This window comes from Ceratotherium simum, chromosome 30 (assembly GCF_057802395.1).
Source record: "Ceratotherium simum simum isolate JZ-2026a chromosome 30, ASM5780239v1, whole genome shotgun sequence".
NCBI lineage: Eukaryota > Metazoa > Chordata > Mammalia > Perissodactyla > Rhinocerotidae > Ceratotherium > Ceratotherium simum.
Genome location: NC_141929.1, coordinates 1,267,664 through 1,288,812, shown reverse-complemented (window position 1 = coordinate 1,288,812; position 21,149 = coordinate 1,267,664). Strand labels below are relative to the sequence as shown.

Genomic DNA, 21,149 nt, shown 5'->3' with positions numbered 1-21,149 from the left:
AACGTTCAACCAGGATTAGGCAGTGACTTAAAAAGTACTCCCCAAACCGACAGTCTCGAGTCCATGTATGCAGACACCCCACAGCCTCCCAGGCAGGGGTTCGGAGCATGTCTGTATCCAAGGCACAGAAAGGAACAACACTATGAGATGACACAAGGCAGATGGGCGCAAGCTAGCCAAACCACGGCACACTTGGGACTGAAATTCAAAATGAGAAACACTCAGAGTAAACTGAGTAAGCTGCTGGCCAGGCTTTACTGATGAGACGGCATCACCTACCCAGGAACAAGCTTATGTAAGAAAAGGAGTCCTCTCAGAAGTCAACAGTCAACACACAGTGCCGTGCACAGCCTCACAGGCGGAAGGCTGCCAACAACCCCCGTAGGCTCGAGCATGGGAGCCGAGGGGCCCAGGGAGTTCCACCCAGACGCCCCTCACTCAGCACTGAATCATGAGCACATGCAGAGTGAGGACACCAAGGTCCATGTAACTAAAGAAAATGGGGGCCGGCCCCATGGCTTAGGGGTTAAGTGCGCGCGCTCCACTGCTGGCGGCCCGGGTTCGGATCCCGGGCGCGCGCTGACGCGCCGCTTCTCCGGCCATGCTGAGGCCGCGTCCCACATACAGCAACTAGAAGGATGTGCAGCTGTGACATACAACTATCCACTGGGGCTTTAAGGGGAAAAAAATAAATAAATAAAATCTTTAAAAAAAAAAAAAAAAGAAAATGATACTGTGGGAAGGGAGCCAAAGGCCAGGGAAACACTGGCTTCCTGAAAATACATAGCAGTATAGAAAACTGTTACAGCTCCAGTGTAAAATTTTCCTCGGCTTTTAAAGGATTAATAGCCACAAAATGTTATTTTGTTCTTCCACTGTCCTTCAGAAAATGCAGCATCATTTTAAAGGGTCCAGAGCAAAGGGGAAGAGAATGAAGAGTTGCCCTACAAGATGCCAACGCTCAGTCCTGAGGCCAATGAGGCCCTGGGTTGGGCCTCTCCCAGGAGACAACACGGACGCAGTCACTGTTCTGAGACTGAAATAAGCTCACCACGACCCGAGTCTACACCCCAGAAGGGTGTGTTTTTAAGAGCACAGAGGCGAAGCCTGTGCTCCCCTCTCCTGACCTCACAGGGTTGTTCTGAGGATCCTAGACTTCATATACCCACGTGGAGACTTGGTTTTCAAAATGCTCCCCAGTACGAGGCAGCCATGTAACAGACTGCTGACTTCTGGTTGACATGCTTTTCTCTACAGTGGGTCATGTGAACTCGTGAGCAACAGAGTGGTAACCACAGACCACCATAAACACAATCTATTGTTTTAAATAAAACTGAAATCAGACTTCCAAAAAGAAGCATCCGGTAAGTTTCTCCTCTCCGCATCCCACCTCAGGGTCATGGTCAAGACCACGGCCCAAGACCACTATCACAGGCTCTCCTCCACAACCACCCACCAGATTAACCTGGAGAGACTGCTGGGGCAGAGGGAGAGAAAACTTCATGAGAACCTCTCTCCTTCAATATTTCTCTATGGTTATTTCTAAATGAGTTTCAGAGCTGCTTTTCCCCTAGAATCTGTGCCCCCAAATAATTTTCATTAACATGTAATAGATGTCCTACTTAAGTAATAAAGGGGAGAGAAAATAAAGTATTTTGTAGTGCACATTTGCAAAACAGCTATTGACAGGAGCCTCTCTTCCCACAGTAACTGCCCTACCACACTTCCTGAGGACAGAATGGATTATGCTGGGGTCCTTACCTGGATGTGCTACTGGAATTCAAAGTGTCCTCAGGACCCACCCAGAACCTGCTAGCACTTAGGGCTCCAATTCCTCGTAGGTTCTCCCGGCACTCCCCAACAAACAGGACTCATTACAGTGAATCTCAACTGGTCTCCAGCAAAACTTCAACCAGAAAATCACCAAGGTCCTAAATCCAGTTACGCACTTGGTTTTCTGTTTCTTCGTTATAAAAACACAGCAATGGGTTAGTGTTGTGAGCTGGAAGCCCTTCAAGACTCAGTCATTCTGGGGTGGAGCTCATGCATGATGACCTCCAGGCGACTCATTTTATGCCCACAACTCCCACAAAAGCACAGAAACTTCCCAGGCTGCATACAAAGGCAGGCGCACATGCTTCACACAGTGGAGAGCATGCCTCCCCAACACTCCAGTAGGGAGAGGGGACCCAATGACAAACCACCCAGCGTGCTCTTGGACTTGCAGTCCGGGAGGAGAAGCAGAAGTTCGCAGCCCCAAGAAGGACGTAAGGGGTGAAGGTGCCACCATGAGCCATGGAAACAGGAGAGCCGCTGAGAGGAAGACAGACGTACCCCTGGCACCTAGAGTCTTGCGGAGACAGAAAACAGACAAGGAGAGCACAGGGGCAGGAGAACAGACACAGAGTTCACTAGACGTAGCATCTGCCTGGAGGAAGGAGTAGGACAAAGACTTCTTTAAAGAAGACAGGCCTAAGTGTCTCCCATGACCTCACCAGTGCAACCAACAACCACAACCAAGGACACAGGACAAAGCCACGTACTTCACTGGGTGTGCTACATCCAAGATACGGGTGCCCTCTAGGAGCCAGCGGGAGAAAAGGCCGTGGAATGTAGAAAGAGAAGGGGTGGGGTCCTTTGAAACAAGTGGGCAACAGTCAGACCATGAAAACGGCAGCCCAGAGAGAAGGTGAGACTGAAAAGAAAGAACCCAGAGGGAACCCTGAAAAATGTCAACATATAAACAAAGGACCAGAGAGAGTGGATGAGAAAAGACGACCAGGAGATGATGTGGTCACAGAGGTTTAGAGAAGGAGCAAGAAGGAAGTTCAGGAAGCCCAGCAGTTCTGACCACGGCAATGTGTGTCTCTGCTAGCCACTGCCTCAACCCCAAGGGCAAAGTCACCCACCTCACCAGGATCAGGGTCACTAGAGAGCACTAAACAACAAAAAAATTAACTCCTCTGTCCATATAACATAACTCCATCTCCCATTTAACTTGGGGGGAAAAAAAAAAAAGGCCAGACTGATCAATTACCAGGTCAAGAACGAGAGTACGGGTAACACTGTGTGGGAGCCCTGGCTGCCCTTTCTCAGCTACAGATGCAAGTGGTGGTACTGCTCCCTCTAAAGTCGTCCGCAACACAAACAGCAGGGAGCCACTGGCATACTTGGGACCGTGGTGGAGGAAAGGAAAGAGGCCATGGCCACAGCTGGCAGAACTCTGAGGATGATGTGCTGGCTCAGAAGTCCTGGGTGTGCACAGTCAGTCAGGAAACCAGCAGCAAGTGAGTTACCAGCTGGTAAACCTCACACCAGCATCTCCCTCCTGAGAATTCCCTTCGAGCATGGCAGAACTTCACTGAGGTTCTCCTGGGGCAGCAGAGGCTCAAGTACAGCACCCTCTGGGCATAGACTGCATCGTGTAAATGAAACAAACCACTGCCTGCAGCAAGCCTTTCAAGTTTACTTAAGTCTCAGGCTGCCGTATAAGCGGAGACAAGGAAACACAAGTGTGGAATAGTCCACTGTGTTGGTAAGCGGCCTGAGTGGGCAGAAGAGGCCAGCCAGCAGCAGCAGCTAGTTCCCTGGACAACAGAAGGAAAAGGACGCCAGGACAAAGCCTTCAGAAAACAGGCTTCGCAGCGAACCCAAGAGCATCTGACGCAGGTTTTGTTTATTCTACATCAAGGCCTCGCTCTGGACCTGGCACAAGTGAAGCACAGTCCATCTGCCAGGAGCAAAGATGGGTGCACCCAACAATGGGACTGAAACATCACCCTCCCAGCACACACTCAGATCCTAGAGATGAGCACGCGGGCCCTGCAGCACGACTGTGGTTTAGCACGAAGAGGGTCCCAGGGTATGGTATGGCTAGAGCAAACTCACGCAGCAGATCCTTCATGTCCCTTCCCGCTACCCTGCCCGACACCTGCTTCTCTTTCATCTCCCCTAAAGCCAAATGCTAACACATTATCTCTTGTATTAGTGTAAGAAGGACCCCGAGACTCAAACACTCACTCTGCCACTGATCAGCCATGGAACCTTGAAAGCCCTACTAGTCAACATCTCTGAGGCCTAGAATCTTGTAATAAAAATATGGAAAATGCTACCTATTTTCTTGGGTTTTATAGGGGAAACATGAGGACAGAAGTGAAGGTATCTGGCGGAGGACGTGACTCTCGCAGAACTCAAGAGATACTGGAAGATACAAACCAGCAGGCAGTTCTTGAGTGTGATTTCTCCTGCATGGCGCGGGGGGGGCGCCACAGGACAGGCTACGGGAAACACAGAGGCCCCAATCTAGCCTCCAGCGAGGTGGTCCCGAGCAAAGGCCCTCTGAGCAGAAACCTAGAAGAACAACAGTCACCAGGTGAAGAATGCCAGAGTGATGGCCTGTGGGGCACAGCGAGGCACCAGTTAACTTACAGAGAAGAGCCTCAAACACAAAGAAAAGGGATTTTAAAAAAAAATGAGGTTTTAGTTTAAAGAGGTTAGATGACTTTACATACTTGATTACAGTGTTTCCTTTTAAAAAGCTCAAAACAGGGTTTCTCCAGCTGTATCACCCCAATCACGGTTGCAAACCTTTGTCTGCCCCTCACCCGTCTATCTCCATTGGACTCAGGCCCAAAGACTATCTCTGAGACCCTAGTGTTAGACCAGTCACTTGGCTGCAGTAAAGCCCAAATTCCACAGGCTCTAGCACCCAATTCACCAATGAACAACTCTGTTACAGACCCACCTATAAACCTGGGGTGGGGTCCCACTCTGTCTCCACATGCTGCAGCCAGTGTTCCTATGGACCCTCATAAGTCACTACTCTGCCCACACCCAGTATGAAAATACGCGGGGATGGAGGGCATGGGGGGAGGTGAGCTAGACAGCAAACTTTTCAAAAGAAGAGGAAAATTGGTTTTTATGTTAATGGAAGTTTTAATTATAACACTGAGGTTTAAAATATGGTATTACTATGGCAAAATACCTCAGGATTTTGTAGAGTTTCTTTAATAAAATCTGGTCACATCTAAATTGGCATCTTTCAGCTCAAGTCTCAATTTCAATCTAACTTTATAACATTGTATGCTATTCTGCTACATGGCAGAATTTAACATAAAAACAGGCACGTGGTGGAACCCACTCAGGTGGGTACTGTCACCTGAGCATCACGTGATATTCTTGTGAGGCCATCTGTCTCTAAAGGCAGCATCTGGTCAGCCACTAGGATGCAATGTTTAGAACTCTGGTTCCCACTAACAAAAAATGAACAAGAATAAATTTTAAACAGAGGCTGACCACATCCAGGAGACGGTCAAAATGGACAGAGGAGAAGACTCACAGAAGATGGTGGTGGGAGTGCACGATCTAGACCCACACACCAGATGCAAGATGCCCTGCCCAGGGAGGGCTGCCATCAGCTGAGCGTCTGCTCCCACAGACCAGGCACCAAGGGAAAGCACTGCCCTCAACTCGTCATTCTGGTTCCGCCCTTCTGCCCTCCGAAAACACCCAGGATCCAGACAGTGGCTGCCATCTTCATGTGCTAACATCCTCAGATGTAGACTGGGCCCCAGGGTTTATTTTTTCCAATAAACAAGCCATCCATTAACAAAAGGTCAACAAAGTCCAAAGCTTTAAATGAAAAGTGTCATTTGATTTCCAAAGAACCCTTTCTCATTTCTCTTACTTCTTTACCTCTTTCCTATTCCTGCCCCGGCAGAGCACCCTCTGAGCCCACAGGAGCTTCAACCCAGGCCCCAGAAGGGATCCTGAGCTTCAACAGAAGCGGCGATGGGGCACAGGGCTGTGAAAGAAAACACAGAGTGGTCAGTAGTGAGAAGAAAATATGTGTGTGCACGCGTGTGCATGTGTGTTTCTAAGCAGAACCTTACATACTAGGTCACACCGCAAGCAAAGACCTGGCAGCTCCCACTGCCAAAGTCAACATGTGCCGGCTGCCCAGCCTCCACACTTGTTTCCTTAGAGTGAGATGCAGAGGAAGGGCGGGAGTCGCCTGGCCCCAGGTTCAGGACTCCATCTGTTACTGCAGCCGCCGCTGTGTACACGTCAAGGGCCATGCCACACAGACCCTGCCCTCCCCGGCCTCTGGCACTTGCTGGTACAATCATGGGCCCAGGGACTGGGCCACTGTTCTATTCTGCTTCCCTTTCAAACTTGCTCCCCTGGCAGCACTCGGCTCCATGTTTTGTATTCCTCACACAGCTTGGGGGACCTCAGTGGCAACTAAGAGATGGTACAGACTGACTTAGCTGGACCCAACACCGCATTCTCACATTCAGAACAGTGCACACTTCAAACCCCACCACCACTTTTTTTTTTTTGACACTACGAATATCCCAAATCCCTTCTCCCAATAGGCAATACAAGCAACAATCAAGATATCTATTCTAGAGTGCAGAAGAGATCAGAATTCTTTGCAGACCCATCATGAAGGCACTGCCCTGACTCTGTCCCAGCCAATCCCCAGACACAGCCCCACGGGCACACCGCCCCTCCATTTCCTTCCTTCTGCCTTTTTCTTCCTCCCAACAAGATGGAAGTGGGCTGTAAACGCAACTTTCTGTAGCAAATAGTTTCGAGCTGTGCAGAGCCCTCACTCCCTGCATGACATTCAGCAAGGCACAGCAGGAAGAGAAGATGGTACTTAGGTGTTTCCAGCAGCAAAGTTCAGCTCAGTTTTTTTTTTTTTTTTTTTTTGTGAGGAGATCAGCCCTGTGCTAACATCCGCCAATCCTCCTCTTTTTTTGCTGAGGAAGACGGCCCTGGGCTAACATCTGTGCCCATCTTCCTCCACTTTATATGGGACGCCGCCACAGCATGGCTTGCCAAGCAGTGCGTCGGTGCGCGCCCGGGATCCGAACCAGCGAACCCCGGGCTGCCGCAGCGGAGCGCGCGCACTTAACCGCTTGCGCCACCGGGCGGGCCCCTCAGCTCAGTTTTAACAGAACTTATGGAGCATCTACTCTAAGCCAGATACAGGCAAATCTCTTCACCATCAAACACAAAACACGGAGGAAATCTCTTTAGCCAGCTTTAAAATTTGATGGTATTAGAAAGTAAAATAAAACACTGGTTTCATAGGAATCCCTATAGTTAACAACAGGAGGAAAATAATAGCAATATTACAGCCAACAAATGAGGTATTACAAACAGGACACGAACCCTTCTGCGGCCCGAGCAGATGACATGCCTTCCTTCCCAGTGAGGTTGGGGTCACCGAGCCCAGAGGCCCGTTCCAGCTAGAAACTTCCAGAGGGAAAACACAGACCCCGACAGGCAGAACTCACAGCACTTTCGCAGCTACTGCTGGGGCACAGGCTCATCTTCCCCCTCTGCTCTGACGTACCTGCTTCCCAAACCCTCTCCCCAGACACGAGGTTCTCCCAGCAATTCAAGTATCTTGCAATAAAGAGGACCAAAGTTCTACTGATCAACAAGAGCTGTGGTGAGAAGAGCAAGAGTTTCTGGGGAAAAGTGAACAGAATGGCTAATTTTTATATTAACAAAAAAACATGCAATTAATGAAATGTAATTTAAATGGCATCTAATATTCTATACTTTATACGTAGTTTAAGGGAGCCTAGCCAAAGAATATGACCCAGTACCTTAAAATTACAATAAAAATTTATTATACTGAAAAATTCAGTAACCTATGTTGGTGTAATTAGTTATGCATATTTCTCTGATAATGAAGCAAAGTGTGCTTTGTTATGTTTTCAAATCCTAACAAAACCTCTTTGCTAAAAAGGCAAATGAATCAGCATTAGGACCTACAGGTTCCTGATAACCTGCAAATCCAACCCAGCTGGCTGTGTGCCCACAGACCCCGGCAGCCACATCTCGAGGCAGAAACCACACGTGCACTGACGTGGTGACCATGAACTGCACCTAACAGCCAGCTAGTACTTGGGGTGGTAGCAGGGTGAGGAAGAGTCGCCACTCCTATCATACAAGTGGGCGCAGAAGGACCTGCCTAGGGAGAGCTTCTCTTTTTTTTTTTTTTTTTTTAAAGATTTTATTTATTTATTTATTTTTCCCCCCAAAGCCCCAGTAGACAGTTGTATGTCATAGCTGCACATCCTTCTAGTTGATGTATGTGGGACGCGGCCTCAGCATGGCCGGAGAAGCGGTGCATCGGTGCGCGCCCAGGATCCGAACCCGGGCCGGCAGCAGCAGAGCGCACGCACTTAACCGCTAAGCCACGGGGCCGGCCCGGGAGAGCTTCTCTTATCTGCTTCAATATGAGATGTCAAAACATTCTCGGAGGGCCAGCCCGGTGGCGCAAGTGGTTAAGTGCACACGCTCGGCTGCAGCGGCCTGGGGTTCGCCAGTTCGGATCCCGGGCGCGCACTGACACCATGCTGCAGCAGCGTCCCATATAAAGTGGAGGAAGATGGGCACGGATGTTAGCCCAGGGCCAGTCTTCCTCAGCAAAAAGAGGAGGATTGGCAGATGTTAGCTCAGGGCCAATCTTCCTCACACACACACACAAAAAAAACATTCTCAGACCCGGACCCATGGCCCAGTGGTTGAAGTTCTGTGCACTCTGCTTTGGCGGCCCGGGTTCGCAGGATTGGATCCCAGGCGCAGACCTACTCCACTCACCAGCCATGGTGGAGTCCCACATAAAAAAAAAAAATAGAGGAAGATTGGCACAGATGTTAGTGAGGGCAAATCTTCCTCAGCAAAAAAAAAAATTCTCTGTCAGCAGCGGTGCCAAGGAGAGGACCCCCTCCCCCGCTTCCTGCTCCCTTTAACCTTGCTGCTCAGGCGGGCTGGTGTTACCAGCACGTGAACAGCAGGCAGAGGGGGACTTGGTTCCATTGCTAACAAGACTTCCAGTCCCCCATGCTCTTGGGGAGGCAGGGCCAAGTGTCAGCGATGCACACCTCCACAGCAAGCATGCTGGCTCGGCATCACATTCAAGGACACTGGGAGATTATGCACATCACTCTTCCGCATGCCTTATAAGTTCAACATTTCAGCAAGTCAAAAAGTCAACACACTTCTATTTTAAATAGAGGTGCTCAATTAAAAATATAAACCATGAAATCTAAGCCTCTCTTCATACAAACAACACTGTCTTTATTATTATAACACGCCACTTTCAGAAACCATTTTGTTTTTGGAAACATAATTCAAAATTCCCATTTCACAGTAAGCGTGAGTGTAACCCTCATGTGCTACCTGCGGGTCACTGCTGGAAAACAACTCTCAGTAGCAGCTCAGCCTCATTTCTCTCCCAGAGACACACTATCCTAAACCTGAGGAAAAGTGTGCCATCAAGAGCCATTTCAGGGCCAGCCCCGTGGCTTAGCGGTTAAGTGCGTGCGCTCCGCTGCTGGCGGCCCGGGTTCGGATCCCGGGCGTGCACTGACGCACCGCTTCCCTGGTCATGCTGAGGCCGTGTCCCACGTACAGCAACTAGAAGGATATGCATCTATGACATACAACTATCTACTGGGGCTTTGGGGGGGGGGGGGGAATAAATAAATAAATAAATAAAATAAATAAAATAAATAAATAAAAATTAAGAGCCATTTCAATCTCACCATTTCTCTGAAAAGGGCCTGGCCCTTCTGCTTTACCAAGAAAGATGTTAACAAAGTGAGAATTATACCAGCTGTCAGCTGAATAATAATAAATAGAAATAACAGGGGCCGGCCCGGTGGCGCAAGAGGTTAAGTGCGCGCGCTCCGCTGCGGCGGCCCAGGGTTCGCTGGTTCGGATCCCGGGCGCGCACCGACGCACTGCTTGGCAAGCCATGCTGTGGTGGCGTCCCATATAAAGTGGAGGAAGATGGGCACAGATGTTAGCCCAGGGCCGTCTTCCTCAGCAAAAAAAAAAAAAAGAGGAGGATTGGCAGATGTTAGCACAGGGCTGACCTCCTCACAAAAAAATAAATAAATAAATAAATAAATAAATAAATAAATAAATAAATAGAAATAACAATAAATAATAAACTAGAGTTTTATGCTAGAGAAAGGTAAAAAAAAAACCCTAAATCTAATTATTTTAAAGCTATACTTTCATGGAGCTTTATTTCCACGAACAGTGACACTTAATCACCCTTCACACTTCCGAGGCGGGGAACTGAGGCTCAGAGGATTGAAGACATGGGCCCAGGGTCACAGAGCCAGCACCAGTGAGTCTAGCACACACAGGCTGTCGCAGACTCCTAAAACCACAGCCACACCTGGCACATCGCAGGGCAGGACCAGGCCAGAATTCACCCAAACGGGGCCCCCAAATGACAGCGAGATGGGAGACAGCAGTACAGCAGTAAACACTAAAGGAGCTTTAACAAGCCCCCCTCTGTCACAAAAAGTGATTGTAAACCTGATCTAAACAGCTCATAGTCCACCTTAGATGGTCAAAATGAAAATTAAAAATAACGAACAACATGAATAACAATGGCAAATTATCAAAGGGCCTACAAAATTATTCTATTTTTAAAATTCTGCCTTTTGATGTCAGGATAGGTCATGCAGGGTAGACCTCAGTCAGCCACTCACACAGCTGTGGCCCTTGACCCCTGCTCACACATTCGGGGGCACTGACCGAGAAAGAGGCCTCCCTGTTGGGCAGTCACAACAGCAACTCATGTTATTAAGAACGTTTATCTTTATTCAATCCAAACACTATAGATTTTTTTAAAGACTAATATAATCAATATTAGCTGAATACTTACAGTTCACAAAAATAATAAATGGCATTAGACACCTTGGATCATTACTGTGGTATAGTCAAAAAAGCCAATCCATCATAGGTCAGGAAACCTTCTAAATATTAACACATCTATTGCTCTCAATCCACCAGACCAGTTGGGCCAACCCAAGAATCTATCAGCAAAGAACTGCTGATAACTTGTTTTCTTTTATTCAGAAATCACCAAATACTTATTAAGAACCTAATTTAAGCAGCCTTTTGCTTTTCCTTGTTATAAGTTAAGGCCAGTAGTACAGTTCCAAACACAGGCAGAGCTCAGCCTCCAAGTGGGGGGTTTGGTTCTCCCTGACTCCACCCATCCTCCTCTCCTGGACCCTGTCTCTCAACGGCTGCCCCACGGCCTAGACAACCAAGCAGAATCCACATGCACATCCTGGGAAACCGCCCTGGGGAGCACTCTCCGGTGCCACAAAACCCACTACCATCCCACCTGACCACCCACACCTCCAAGTGGCCGAGCTGGCTTCTTTCTAACTGCTAACCATCCTGCAGATAAACAGAAGATAATTCCAAGCCTATAGTCAGAGACATCTAACATTTCTTTTCCATCAAACCTTATGCCCATTTCCAAGGATACTTCAGTCAATTCAAAGAGACCACCCAGATGCATTTCAAAATGGCCTTATTCCGGGATGGCTGAGATAAAGGATGGGGTATGTCAGATTAAGAATACTCACCAAGTAAGTAGCAGGAAAGGTTTCTTTCACATCTGCTAGGAACCAACACAGAATAGATAATACACTTTTGGACTATTTGTTTTAAAACACTAATAACCTGGTCAAAGTATGAAAAACTAAAATGAGCCAAGACTTTTCTTTCCAATTGTTATCACTCCATATATCAGAGGAAACAAACCGTCTGCCAGTGGCATGCATCTCTCAAGGGAGGACCTTGTCCTAGAGCACAGATGCTCAGTCAGACCTGAGACCAGTGTGTCTAAGGAAGCAGCTGCCCCTCCTCTCAAAAAATTTGCCAGTAATTCCCAGGAGGAGGCAAGGAGTCAAGCAAACCTAGCAAAAGATCCCACTCCCCCCCAACCACCACACACTGGCCTCAAACTTCTAGGAATACCACAAGTAGCAACCAAGACTACCCAGCAGCTACTCACTGCCCAGACACTCGGGACACCAGGCTAGAGCCGGGCATCCACTGCTTCCCTCTGAGGAGGACTGACAATTCTCAGACTAGAAAAGCTTTTCTTCATGCAAAGGGTTAATGCAATAAACACAGAGCATAAAACAAACACGCTTAGTGAGTACAGGGTCCCAGTGGTCTCCAGACTACTTGGGAGGAAGCAAATAAGATAAAGGAAGCTGAGAAGAAACAAACTTCCTTCCCAGGCCAGGCTACCAACCTGTTTAGTTTTTCCACAGAATTCCTCACCGGGACACCGCGGATGCTATCTACTAACCACACAGAGCTCACCATCACTACTCCCAACACCCTCCTCTGAGTGAAATCCAGGACAAAACTCAAAACACTGAGCCAAAACTCTATCAAGCCCAAGAAAACCAACGTGGAGATGTAAGCATTACTGTGATAGTCCTTTTTACAAACCTATGAAAGTAACACACACTGAGGAGAGGCAACGCAGTAAAATACCTACCGATTCCATAGCTGAAACTCGGAGCTGATGAGGACAGTCTGTCAGATCCAGCAGAGCTGTGCTCCAGAGCACTGCCGTGTATGTTCTGAAACCAGAGGAAAACGAACACACTTCAATGATTACTCCTACTTCAGTTCTTCTTCTCAGTCCAGTCTCTCTCAACTGGGACCAACATTTATTCCACCACGACCTTCCTTCATTTCCCTTAACTCTACACCAGCAAAAAGCTTTTACAACGTTTGTTGAGCTGATTTGGGGTTATAAAGGGAGAGTAAAGCCCAGAGAGGGGCTCGCACCTGATGATCTGTTTGGGGCAATTTTCCAAATGACATCTCTGTCCTCAATCATCGTTCCTGGAAGGCGCTGCCGGGAAGGTCAGGCTGAGAAGAGAACACTCAGGTATGCCTGTCCTTCTCCCAGAGATGGGGCTTCAGGACTAGGGCCCTGGAGAAGCCATTCACAGACTTTTCTCCTTACATGGAGTTTGACAGAAATCTCACAATTATTAAACTTTTGTCAAAGTTATGCACTTTGCATCCTCTATGGACTTCCTGTCACACTCAGAACAAAATCTAAACTCTCCCTTTGGCTCACAAAGTCCGGATGGCCCACCTCTCCCCACCTCCCACACCCGCCCTACGCCCACCTCCACCTCCACCTCCACCTCCCGGCTGTGCGGCATCCATCTCCTGACCATGCAGCCTCCACCTGGAGGGCCCCTCACCTTAGCACTGCCCAGACTCTCTCTTCCATTTTCAGTCTGTGCACTGGTCCCTCTAGGCGGGACATCCCTGGCCACCCTTTATCCATCCCGCCCCACTCACTCTCTCCCTCAATCACTTAGGGATCCACTCTCAAAAACAAAGGATCGTAATTCAGACCAAATATGCTTCACGTAACTCCAGTTCAGCATCTTACCACATGAGCCTGACTTCCTCCCAACACAATTCAGGAGAAACAGGAAGATCAGGGCGACCCCAGGAGGGCCGGCACACTCTGTAACTGTGATGAAGAAATACTGTCTGGGGGTGGCTGCATACAGAGGGGCCTCTTGGATACGGCAAGCACACAGTGCCAGTGCTCACCGAGCAGAGCAGCCCGTTCAACAGGCTGCCTCTTCCAACTCATTCCTTACAGAAGTCAGTCCACTCTGTGCTGCTACCATCCATGGGTAAACAATCTCTTCATACATTATTAAGCTACAGCTATACATATGAACATAACTGAATCTCAAAAAACTTAACAGTGAATGAAAAAAAAAAGGTCTCAGAGGAATATACTGAATATATTTGTGTCTTTCAAAAGCACAGGAAACAATATATTTGATTTACTACGTATACAGTAAAAGATCAATGAAAAGCAAATCATCATAAAATATAAAATTCAAAATAACAGTTCCACTTGGTGGTGGGGGTGTGTGGATACCAACCAGGAAGAGCACCCAGAAGTTTCAGCAATATTGGTAAAGTAGGGTTAGCTTGAGCACAGTGCATGGGGAGCTTGCTGTCAGGTTTATACCATAACAACAGCACAGCTCACACACTGTCCTAGCTAGAGCCTTCCAAAACCTCCCCCAGTGCCAGAGGCTGGACGCCCCTCATCCCCTCTGTTGCCCCGACAGGATGTGGAGAGGAGAAAGAAGCAAGGGCCAGGCCCTGTGAAAGCCAGGCTGATCCCCGGCCCCAGAACTATGCAATGGGCCACTCCTCCATTTTGTGATTAATGGAAATAATTTATTTCTGTCATTCACAACCAGGAATTTAAAGATACAGACACAACTAAAAATTTATTTTCAATTCACCAAATATTTTTACATCAAAATGTAGCAATTTCAACAATTTGAGGGTAAACTCAAAGTCTAATATCAAAAAAAGAGCAAATAACACAATAAACAATCTTGAAAAATCACTGTAAAAACCAGAGTTTATTAAGAAGCCTCTCAAACCTCCTATACACAAGAAATCAAATAAATCAAGTAACCACTGTAGCCTTGCCACACGAACACAATAACACTGCCACTAAGAAAGTGAGAAATTATACTACAGGATCAGGAAGGAAATTGACTGAAGAAAACTGTATAATCTCCCAGGAGAGCTGTGAGATCTTCAATAATAAAACAGACCAGTATTAATGGAAAAAAAAAAAAATAACCATTCACATCCCCTTTTCACACAATCCCATGTGAACATAAGGCTCTCTTTCCTCTCTAAACACAAGGAAAGAGCAGAACCAGGAAGGGAAACGCACACGGAGACAGGAGACAGGGAAGGTTCTCAGACACGGTGCTCATATGAAGTAGAAGTCCCCAACTCTGTGGTCACAGTGGTTTCCTGACCTGTGCTGACACATGTGTGTTCTGCAAAGATGGAGAGGTGTTTTTCTGTCCTTATACTCTTGTACAGGATTTTTCAAAGCTGACATTAACCTCAAGGACTATCAAACAGAAACATGGAAAAGCGGCTTCCAATCATCACACAACTTAGTTTTACTGAAAAGTAACAAGTATGTCATTAAGCTTTTCCATTTTCCTATAAAAACAGTAACGGAACAACACAGTGTATAATGAATGTCTGCAACATGAACACAGCAAATCATAACATCTACTACCACAGATTTGAAAGAAATGTTTCTCTCTGCTGTCCTGGGCACTGACGGTGTAGAGCAGCACCCCTGGCTTCTACCCACTAGATGCCAGTAGCACCCCCCAGGGTGTGACAACCAGAATGTCTCCAGACACTGCCACAGGCCCCTAAAGGGCAAAATCATCTGGACAGAGAATCAGGCTCTAATCCAACCGCTACTTTATAAATAAGGAAACTGGGCCTAAATTAGGTAAAGTGAGGTTAAAAAAAAAATGTTTAGTTGTCTGAGGTCATGCAGGGAATGAAAACCAAGTTGGAAACAGAACCCAGGTCTTCTAAATCCTAGTCTGAAGGTCTTTTCACTCTAAGAGAAAATACTTTAGTAACTGACTCAATTATGTCTGGAAGACAATACAAATTAAGAGCCTCTAAAATATTTATACCGTTTAACAGAGTAATCCCATTTCCTGGGAAAAACGTTGAAGCAATACTCTAAGATGTGAAAAAAGCTTCATGCAGCATATGTGTTTATATCAGAACCACCACTGCCACAACTATAATCAAGCTACAGTTCCAAACAGAAATGCACCAGACTACACTTTTTACTGTCAGCTTCTAGCTCAGGAGTTCAAAGAGTGTGTTCCCAGCCCAGAAATACAGAGCTTAGGGCATAGAGTGCAGATGCAGACCATGGAGGTATGAAAGTCTGTGTCTCATACAGCTGGCACGTGACCAGTAAGAGGAGCAGGAATTCGATAGATGGACAACTGCCCATCCGTGTCTGGGGACAGTGAGGCCATCGTGGATGCGCTGCCTCACCAGGAATCCATCAAAAGCAACAGGGAGAAGTTCCCACCAATGGGACTGGCAATATGGACAAGTGCTGAGGAAGTCTGATGTGTACAATCTGTGCAAGAAAAATGACACGAATGTTTGAGAAAAATTAGGAACCATCTTTAACATTAGTAATGGTTATCTCTGAATGGTAGAGTGATGCAAGATTTCAAATTTATCTTTCTACTCTTTCATATCTCACCAATTCCTTTAATGAGCTGGGTGCCATATTGGGGGTAGAGAAAAAACTTCATAAAAAATTACCAAGAAATACTATGATATTCACGGTAACCCATCTTGCTTCTGCATAAAAACTGACACTGGAACACTGGCCTTCCTTTCTCTGCTACACAATGAGAGACGGCATGCTTTTACTCAGGGTCTCCCTGAAAAGCCACCGACGGCATGCACACTAACCCCGGCAAGACTCATAACCTTGTACAGACCCAAGATAGACTCTATTATTACTTGGGGAGAAAAAAATCCAGAATTACTAATGTTTTCACCACAGAGAGTCACCCTTTTCTCCTTTAATGGAACCCCAAGTTTTGGAAGATTTTACTTATTAACAATATTTAATATTTAAATCACTTCCATTTTTATTAATCAAAGACCTGTAAGTGCTAATCATCATTTCTGAACGGCAGAAGAGGAGCAATTTTTTTAAACCTATTCTGATATAATTCCAATCAACACCAAGGAAACCACGGTCTCTTTAGCTGGCCCACACACCATTCTTTCACATTAATAATTTTCACTCTGGATTTTAAAGTACTGCACACTGCTCGAGCCTCCTGACCTCCCTCCCTTTACCACCTTTCCAAATGCCCTAGATGCCCTGGAATCCACATTAGCAAAAGCCTGGTCTGACTACACTGGCCTCAGCCCACAGGTCTTAAAACACTGTTAGCCACAGAACCACTTTTCAACCTACGTTTCTGGAGAACTACAGCTCTCATCAGTGGAGGTTCACCGTGCAATGGGCTCACTCAAACACCGACTGATTCTGGGACCCAGGAGGCGGCACTTCACGTTGAGTCCATTTCTGTCTATTCCTTCCTACCCCCCACAGAAAAGCAGCAGTGTGCTCCTTCTGTGCATGAGGTGCTGTGAGCAGAGGAGCACAGGACTGGGCTTGAAGAGACCAGTGCCGACCTATGGCTTTCCTGATAAGTACACATCTTCCTTGACTTACGTCCCGATAAACCCAACGTGAGTTGAAAATATCATAAGTCGAAAATGCATTTAGTTCACCTAACTTATTGAACATCATAGCTTAGCCTAGCCTACCTTAAATGTGCTCAGAACACTGACATTAGCCTACAGTTCAGCAAAACCAGCTAACACAAAGCTCATTTTATAATAAAGTGTTGACTATCTCATGCAATTGATTGAATACTGTTCTGAAAGTGAAAACACAGTGGTTGCGTAGGGATAGACGGTGTAAGTGTATGGGTTGTTTACCCTCATGATTCATGATTGCAGGGCTCTCTGCCACTGCCTAGCATCACAAGAGAGGATCACACTGCATATCACCAGCCAAGACAAAGATCAAAATTCAAAGTATGGTTTCTACTAAATGCGTATCGCTTTCACACCATCGTAAAGTTGAAAAATCCTAAGTCGAACCATCGTTAAGTTAGAGACCTGTAAATATTTCTTCAGTAAGTTTAAACACATGCTCAGAAATGGCAAGAGATGTGTTTCGAGGTCTGCACACAGAGAAGCTAAGTCTGGCGGCAACACCAACACTCACAGCAGAGCACTCAGTGCCTTCTAGGTACTAGACTGAGCTATTTGAGACTGCCATCTTTGGAGGTCAAAAATGGTCCAATTACGGTCTCCACAAGAATGCTCACAGCAGTTTTATTCATAATTGCCAAAATCTGGAATCAGGCCCAATGTCCTTCAACCGGTGAATGGTTAAACAGACTGTTGTCTGTGCACACCATGACATGCACTCACCAACAGAAAGGAAGGAGCCACTGACACTGCAACCCCTCGGATGGATCTCAGCGGAACCATGCGGAACAAACAAAGCCAGCCCCAGAAGGTTTCGTTTACCTAAATCCATTTATACGACATTCTCATGTGAGTTTTAGAAATGGAGGACAGACTGGTGGTTGCCACGGTTTGGGACAAGGGTGAGGAGATGAGGCAGAAGGGAGGTGGGTGTGGTGATAAACAGCCACAGGAGGGACCCCGGTGGTGATGGTGGATATAGGGACCTAAACGTGATAAAACTGCACACAGCTACACACAGTACACAGTACAAGCAAACAAGGGTGACCTGAATAAGATCTGTGGATTGTAGCAATGTCAATATCCTGGTTGTGATATTATACTATAGTTTTACAAAATGTTCTATTGGAAGAAACTGAGCCAAGTATAAAGGGATCTCTGTCTATTATTTCTTACAACTGCATGTGAATCTACAATAATCTGTTTAAAAAAAAAAAAGGTCTAATTTTGGCAGTGTCATATGGTTTGACCTAATATTAAATCATTTAATCCTCACAACACAATCTCATAAGGTAAGTATCATTATTATCCCCACTTTACGGAAGAGAAGTCTGAGGCCCTGAGAGGGGGAGAAACTTAGCAAAGGTCCCACATTAATGGTGGGGCCAGGCCTCACATCCAGGCTGGCTGGTCCCAGAGCATACACACTCAATCACTCTCTCTGTCTAAACTGGAAATGTAAAATACAAATGCGCATGCTCTTCTCATTGCAGCTTTAAAAATCTCCTTCAAATGGAACCTTAAAGGACTTAAGAAGGACCGTTTGAAGACCACAGATCTGCCTTGTCTCATTTTCAAGTTCTCAGTCACAGAAAGATCCAACAGACTGAATTCATTCTGCCAACGAGCCACAAAACATGCCCACCCCTGACAGTGCCCAGAGCCCCACAGTCCAAAGTTTCACTCTGCTGTGGAGTGGGCACCACTATCATCTCCAGTCACGGCTATTATCCTGACCTTGACCAACTTCCAGGGAAACAAGCTGGGGGGGAAGGGGGGATTATTTGTTTTTTGTTTTAGGACGGGTGCTCTTTGTTACTGTTTTCTTTGTTTGATTTACAGTGAGAAAGAAGGCTCGAGGGAATGAATAAAGGCAACTAAGCAAACTTGAGAAATGAGGTGGGGTGGGAAAGAAGCTGCAAGAAGAACGAATGCTCCTCATACAATTCCTTTCTTCAATCCAAATGCTGTTCTTTCACTGCAGGACAAAACAAGCAACAAATAGAAAATCAACATTTTCAAGACAATTCTCTTTATATCCCTTAACAGAAGAAAGTACAAAGTGAACAGATGCAGAATAAGCACAGAGGGGACCACTGAACACTACCCTACCTTGCAGGAGGACTGCGCTGACAGTAATCCAACACCCTGTACGTCACCCAGGAAGCAGGAGAAGCCTAAGGCTCCAGATCAAAACAAACAGGTCTCACGCTCCCGCTACCAAATCCAGGGGAATGACAGAAAGTGGGTTTCTTAAAATAATAGATGCATAGCTATAAAGAAAAACAGAAAAGGGAAACTCTGCAGACCAGAAACTGGGAAATTCCCAAAAATTAGGAGGATAAAAGTGTGAAATCAAACGAGAGAAAGTGACTGGGAGCAGACTGTAAAAATAGGCCCCTAACACCTGGAGGGAGTGGACAACACTGGACTGTGCAAAACAGGCCGTCTTGTCCCTGGCAGGAGTCACCTAGACTCCACAAAACATTAACCGGCACTGACTTTCAATCAGGAAGTCCACAACTTTTAAATTCACAGGCTCCCTGGCTCCCTCCTCACCCTCAATATAAGAAGCCCAATAAGGAACTGTTGTTGAGACATCACACAAGCTTGAAATCCTGATTAATGACGACATAAACAACTTTTCTGAGGATCTAAGTCAGGAAACAGATTACCAGTATCTCCAGCTCCTAGCAAAAAAAGAATTCCAAATCAGCATCACGCTATAAGGGCAAAACTCAAAAGAAACATGACTGTGTTGTCATCTGACCACCCTGCCACTTTATGATCCGGGTCATGGGCACTGGAAACACACAAATGACAGAAATCAGTGCTGTGGCTGTTTCACTCCATTAGTGAACAATTGCTTATTTATTGCAACCTCTCACAACACTCATCTGTTTTATTCTTACAAAGTGAATAATCCAAGGAATACAGACTACAGGAGCATGGGTAGCAGTCTGTCTTCTGTTAAACATGATCAGCACAGCTCTGTGAACACTCTGTTCTCAGCTACACAAGTCTCGTCCACTAAACTCACAGTAAGCACTCTCTATTCCCTCCCCTGGAAGCCCACATGAAATAGACAGGACTTGTAGTGACAGAGCTGAACAAAAGCAACCTACCAACCACGTCAGGGCATAGACAGGGAACCAACACCTCCCTCAATGGGGCACATAACTGAAGCTTGAACTAAACTGGGTTGTCCAGCTAGAAAACCCACTTTAAAAAAGGAAGGTAAAACTCTAAAGAATTTACAAAAAACTATCAGAGCTAATAAATGAATGCAGCACAGCACAGCTGCAGGACACAAGATCAACAGACAAAAAATCGGTTGTGTTTCCATACAATCTGAAAAGGAAATTAAGAAAACAACGCCATTTATAACAGCATCAAAAAGAATAAAATATTTAGGAATAAATTTAACCGAAGAGGTGCAAGACTTGTACACTGAAAACTAGAAAACACAGCTGAAACAAAGTACAGAAGACCTAAGTAAGGGGAAAATCCTGTGCTCATGGCCTGGAAGATGTAATGTTGTTAAACCCCCAAAGAGACCTATAGATTCAATGCAATCCCAACTGCCTTTTGTCCAAAACTGGACAAGTGATCCTAAAATCCATATGGAACTGTCATAAATGCTTTCCTTTAAACATCATATATACTGCAACTTACAGAACAATAAAGTTTTCCTGAATTTTTTTTGAGAGTAGACAAGGTACTCAAATGTTGCCATTCTTTTTCCTAAAAGGGTGATTTTTTTTTTTTAAGTACTAGGGGGAAAACCCCTCAGATTATTAATCTATAAAACAAGAGGATTCGATTTAAAAATCCCTAAAACGCTTTAGTTTTAAGACTCTTCAATATCGGACATAACGTTTCCTTTAAAACACATCACTTTCTCTAAATATGTACTGCTCTTTTCATTTAGAATGTGAACTGACAGGAATCATTTGTACAGTTGAACACCTAAAATGCAATGAAGGGGCCGTAAATGGGTGTGTGAGGAAATGGCAGGCAGGAGTGCATAGCTCTGACGTCACAGAACGGAGCTGGAGCAGCAATGGTCAGCTCCGATGTTCAAACGTTCACGTATGGAAGCTGAGTGTTTCCCTACAATACGGACAAAGTTGAAC

At 46.1% G+C, this 21,149-nt stretch overlaps 1 protein-coding gene across 7 annotated transcripts in view; it reads right to left on the bottom strand.

Moving 5' to 3' along the window:
- The window catches only part of ANKRD11 (ankyrin repeat domain 11), a 214,293-nt gene that overhangs the window by 126,515 nt on the left and 66,629 nt on the right, over positions 1-21,149 (bottom strand). For all 7 annotated transcript variants that reach the window (XM_087419777.1, XM_087419774.1, XM_087419776.1 and 4 more), the window contains exon 2: positions 12,356-12,440. The gene's annotated coding sequence lies outside the window, so the exon portion shown is untranslated. The remainder of the gene's footprint in view (positions 1-12,355; positions 12,441-21,149) is intronic.